Below are 6,178 nucleotides of genomic sequence, written 5' to 3'. Positions count from 1 at the left end.
CGGCAATCCGCCGTGACATGGACTCCTGGAAGCTAGCCGGGGCTAGATGTTTAGATAGCCCTCTAGGGGACCCAGGATGAGGAGTAGTTTTAATATCTGGGTGAATTCATTCACCAACTCTTGTAAACCACCATGATCAAATTTGATCATGAACACATTTACCGCCTGCTCTCTGCTTAATATATGAATGCCAGCAAGTTGCTGGATCTTTCAAAAAAAAAACAGACATAATTGCAGTTCCTGCATGTTGCAAATGAGTTGAGGAATAATGGATTGTATGACATCTTTTAAAGAATCATGGATCAGGAAATACGATTAGTTGGGACTTGGGAGTATAGCATGTCAAAAGATGCTTCCTTTTGTTTTTATTGCTTTCTTTTCAAGAGTCCAGCTCAACCCAAATATTTTTGCAATGATGCATTAAAAAAAACGGGTTTCTAAATTGGAGAAAGTCTAAGGAAAATTTCAATGATCATACTGATGCGCCCAAGTGTGCTCAACTTTTGTAGGCAAGCATGTGAGGATTTCAATAATCAAAGATTAAACATTACACAGAGATTAGAGGTTTGTACTAAGGAAGATCTTCGGTTACTAAAAATCTCACGGAGATTAGAGGTTTGTACTGAGGCAATTCTTCGGTTACTGAAAATCTTTCTTTTAGTTTAGGAACACTGAATCGAAATATGAAACCATAACATTTGCATACATCATGAGGATTCATAATTAACATCCGCCCAGAAAGCCAACCTGCTCTGTTCGGTCCCAGTTCAGAGATGGATCCTGGGCGGTGCAGCTTCACCCAAACTTGACACATGCAGCCACAGCAGAGTTAACGACCCTAAATCAAATTCTACAAGAAGTGGCCCCTCATGACGCAGCCGAGGATGCTCGATCACCATCAGTGACAGGCAACCGCATAAGCACCAACTATTATTATCAGCTACTCACATTTCGAGGGGTCAAGTGTGTGGCCGAACCATGGATTTGGGACTCGTTAATCCCTCTCAAGCATAGAACTTTCCTCTGGTTAGCTTTCTGGGGAAGGCTTAACACCCGGGATAACATGTTCAGGAAAAGCTGGTCTGCCATCGCTCCGTTTGCTGACTGCGATACCTGCCCTGCGCTGGAGAGCATTGGACACCTTGTGTTGCACTGTAGGGCAGCTTCTGTTCTATGGAACACCTTGGCGCTGGGCTCCCTGGCATATGCATCATCCGACATCTTATCCTTTGTCGAGGAAGCCGGTAGGCGGTTGCTTTTTAAGCGCAAATGGAATGTGGTTTTTGCTGCTTGCGCTGTCTCTGCATGGCATGCCTGCAATGATCGAGTTTTTCATTCAAAATTATGGTCTGAGCCATATATCAAGTACTATGCAGATGATCTCATTCGGTTGTGGAGCAATAGGGCACGCAGGCAGCAAGACAAGACCGACCTCCTCTCCTGGTGTACTCTAATTACTGGCTAGTCTGCTAACTCTGCTGTTTGCTGTTCCCTCCTTGCTCTTGTAGTCTTCCCAACCTTCTCTTTCTTGTGATCTTGCACCTGGGTGCACTTCACAAGCTCAATATAACAAGTTACTTTCACAGGTTTTTAAACCTGTTTTGGAATATAAGGTTGGCCTAGAGCCACCTTTTCTTTCAAAAAATAAAAATAATTAACATCCGCAAATGGCGATGAGATGTATAAGAAACAATGGCAGGACATAAATACAGAATGGCAGGACAATTGTATTTATGTCCCTCCTTTTAAACTGTTCGTTTTAGACGACTTTAGCAAAAAATATTTTTAAATTATACATGTGCTCGCTCATGTGCAGCCCAATGATCTCCTCAATTAATTTTCAGGTGTTTCTGGGGGCTCATGTACTCCTCTTTAGTCCAGGTAAATTTAAAAACATCGGTGCTCACTTTTCGTTAAATAAAATGCTCAGCTCTAGAGAGAATGTTTGATGAAACTTGCGTGCAATGGTTGAATTGAACTCGAAGTCATAAGTATAGTAAAAGATCTCTGCAACGTTAGCACTTCCAGTAGTTAATAGGTTTAAGTCTTTGACTTTCAACCATTATATAACTGCATCAGAACGCTTTCATTGCTTTGCAAGACTCCAGTTATGATGATGAGACCAAAGAATCTATATTCAGGTGATTTCTTTCAGCTTAAAATGACCAGTTCTTCCACCAAGCAATTGCCATGTCCTGATGTTCTCTTATTCCAAAATATATATACATACATGTGATGTTCATGCTGGCTGCGGTCAACTGATTTCGGCAGATCTTGGAGCTTGGTGATCTATTTATTTGATTTTGCATGGCCGGGTGATCAGAACCAAAAGATGAGACATACTGACAATGCGTATCTTCTGTAACAGATGTCTGATGCCTACTTTTGTATACTGTTTCAGATTTGGAGCCGGAACAATATGTCTTGTCTTTGGTTACAGACTTACAGGTACACTCTTCTTTATTTCCTTCAAAAAAAAAATCCGTCCTTTGTATTCCAGTTTATGTCCCTGATACTCTGATATTCATTTCATTTAGTACTTTGTTTTGCGAAGGACTTGCCAATGGTCTTCTGGAATTGTATATTAGCAAGGGCAGCCTTGAATGTACTCAGATGATCTTAACTTGTGGCTCTTTTTTCTGTTTGCTTGATTGCAGTATCTTCTCATTTCTTCTGCAATAATCAAATAAGTATTATTCTAGAGAGCTTGTCAAATAAACAGACCATGGGTTAATGAAAAGTATTCAAATGCTCATGTACTGGCTACATCAGGACATTTACCCTTGAAGAGATTAGGGTCTGTTTACTAAAGCTTTGCACCAACATTACTAAATCAGAAATAAGACAAATGCTAGATCCGATTTGTCAGTCTCACTCTTTTCTGTTGCTAATAGTATTTTATTATAATTAATTGTGAAATAGCTGCCACTGCATCTGTAGTGAATCATCAATTACCATGACATTGCTAATAACTGCCAGAATCTTGAATTTCCTGCCAAAACGTGCTAACTTCTTATGCTATTTTCACTAGAGAGGATGCTTCATGCAGTGGCGGTGCTAGAGGGTGGACAGGGTGGGATGTGTGACATATGACTTCACGTATCACCTACACAAGCAATAATAATATGCATTCCAAACAGAATATGTGTGAACAACATGAACGATAGTAGATATGTGTCCCTCCATAAGCTTCCCTAGATACTCCCTGTTCCTGTGTCTATTTCCTTTCGTACTACTATCATTAAATAAAATCTGTAGCTAGAATTGCCTAAGTACAATTCATGTTTCAGTTATGGTTTATGCATCTTGGCCATGTTCTGAACTTTGTGCCGATAGAGGGAGAGTATGTTTTGTAAAAAAAAATATCATCACCAAATTTCTTGACACCTAAATGTTATATACTTTGAACAATATGAAACCCAATCTTTCATCTGTAGTTTGCGTACTTAATATCCATTGCTATATGTCTCAAACGCTGCTTGACATGCTCTCGGATTGGGCATGATGTTTCATCGTGTCCAGGTCCTATTTGTCAGCGTTGTGAACTATTGGTCTGAGTATGTCACGTTAAACCTGCTACGATAAAGGTCAAAAAGAAAAGTGCAAAAAAGATATGGCGTGCAAGGGAGCGGCATCATGGGCCTGGTGTAACTTATGTCACCAATTGGGTCATCGTGCCCGAGAGTGCAAATTGGACAGTTCTGTTACTTATCACCCACCTGCTAGTACACATTGCCCTCTTCTGCTGATGGATTCAGATTCTGCTGCTGCCTTCCAACAGGTGGGTCATTCTGATGCTGCTGTACAAGTTCAGAACATGGATAAGACAGATGTTCAGATGGTGGAAACAGACTTGGTTGTCAGCTCTCTGCTGATCCCTGGTGGGTCGATGCACGAGGAGATGGCTCATGCTGCTAAGATGGCCAAAATTGAGAGTGAGTCAGAGACTGTTGGCAAGGACATGGACATGCAGATGAAGCAGCTGGTGCCTGCTGCTGCGGTTCGTCAGAAGGGTAAGCGTGCTAAGATGCCCACTCCTCTGGTTACTACTGAACTAAGACGTGGTCTAAGAAGTGATAAGGAGGGCTTTGAGGAGTTGCCTCTCGCCCCTGGATGGCACTTCCCGTCGCAAAAAATCTGCTATACCTGATACCTCTTGCTTCTGCACCAGCCATGCTCCAGATTGCTACAATGCAGAGGATGGGGGTGGATCTTTGCGACATTGATCCTAAGGATCTCTCTGAAGAAATGCTTCTTCGCAAGTAGTTTTTTTCTGTCTGTCAGTTAGTTTGTTGTGTCAGTTGGTCATTTCTGTCAGTCTGTTAGTCTGGTCTGTCTTTTACTTTGTGTGTCATGTCATCTGTCATCTGTCGTCTGGAACATCTTAGGTTGGAATGTATGTGGTCTTAATGCTGGAACTAAATGGAACTCGATTAAGAATAAGATTGAGGAAAGTGCTACCTCTGTTTTTTTGCCTTCAGGAGACGAAAAAGTCTTTGTTTCATTTCAGTTTTATCCGTAATATCGCTCCTCGGCGCCTTGATCACTTTGCCCGTGTTCTTTCGGTTGGGGCTTCTGGTGGACTTTTGGTCCGGAACACTCGCTTATTTACGGGCATGATAATTAAGCAGGAATCTTTTGGCATCGTAATTGAATTTCAATCTACTGCTTCAGCTGAAAAGTGGACACTAGTGAATGTGTATGCCCATGTGTTGAACCAAGGAGGTCTGAATTTGTGCAGTGGCTTGCTGATCTGATCATACCAGATGAGGAGCTCTGGCTCTTCTTGGGAGACTTCAATTTTTATAGATATGCTGAGAATAGGAATAAATATGTTGGCCAAGCCTATCCTTAAAGGCTTCCCAAGTATCGGTCTCACAGGAAGCTTTGTAAAGATTTCCATCACCCCCGCAAAAAAAAGTAAAGATTTCCATCAAGGGAAAGTGGATCTGACCAGCGTAAATGCATCAATTATAACTCTGATTCTGAAGAAGGCTTGCCCTGAGACCCCTAATGACTTCCGTCCTATTTCCCTTCTCAACTCTTGTCTAAAACTATTGAATAAATTTCTTGCTGATAGGCTAAGCTAAATCTTGCAGCTTGTTCATACTCATCAATATGGGTTTATTAAATCCCGCACAATCCGTGATTTGTCTGGCTTGGTCGTTTGAGTACTTGCACCATTGTAAAACATCTGGCAAGGAGGCAGTATTATTAAAATTTGATTTCGAGAAGGCATTCACATAAACTTGGTTATATCTGCACTGCCTACCTTCTTTATGTGCATGATAAATCTTCAGAAAACTGCAGTTGCTCATGTTGATAAGACAAGGAGATCCTGTCTTTGGAGGAAGGATGACATCACAGAACATCCTAACTCACTCGCTGCTTGGCACTTAGTTTGTAGACCAAAAAGCAAGGGAGGTCTGGGTGTGATTAGCTTGGAAATTCAAAATGAAGCCCTTCTCCTTAAACATCTTTTCAACAGAGCAAATATCCCTTGGATGGACATGGCCTGGAAAGCTTATTATGCTTGTGATGCACTCCAAGCTTGTGGTCGTGTGGGGTCGTTTTGGTGGAGGAAAATTTGAGAGCAACTACCACTTGTGTGCCAGTGGATGGTAGTTTCGTTCTTGCATGAAAAGATAGGTGGATGGATCAACTACTAGCAGAGTAAAAGCGGTTATACTCTTTTGCTCCGAATCTGGACGTTTCTTTAAAGGATATGATGCTTCAGGATAGGATCGATGATCTGGCACATCTGTTTGCAATCCCGGTCTCACCCCGGGCTTTTCAGGAACTTAATACTCTTCATAGTGATCTCTCACATCTTCGAGAGAATGCTCAGGTTGGATCTGGTGCTTGGACTTATATTGGGGCTCCCTCTGGTCAGTTTTCCCCTGCTAATTATAATCAGCTCATGTTCAGCGCCATCCAAGTCAGCCCCCTTTTAACATGAACTGGAAAAGCAAAAGCCTTCCCAAGCAGAAAGTTTTTATGTGGCTGCTTACTGTTGATCGCTTAAACACCAAAGACATGCTGCAACGGCGTCACTGGGACATTGATTCAGGTCTAAATTGTGCTCTTTGCGATGCCAACACTAGAGAGACGAGGGAGCATCTCTTTTTTTAACTTCGAATTTGCTAGAAGATGTTGGCGAAGCATAAACATTCAATGG

Source organism: Triticum dicoccoides, chromosome 1B, assembly GCF_002162155.2.
Source record: "Triticum dicoccoides isolate Atlit2015 ecotype Zavitan chromosome 1B, WEW_v2.0, whole genome shotgun sequence".
Taxonomy (NCBI): Eukaryota; Viridiplantae; Streptophyta; class Magnoliopsida; order Poales; family Poaceae; genus Triticum; species Triticum dicoccoides.
This window is presented reverse-complemented; position numbering follows the sequence as displayed.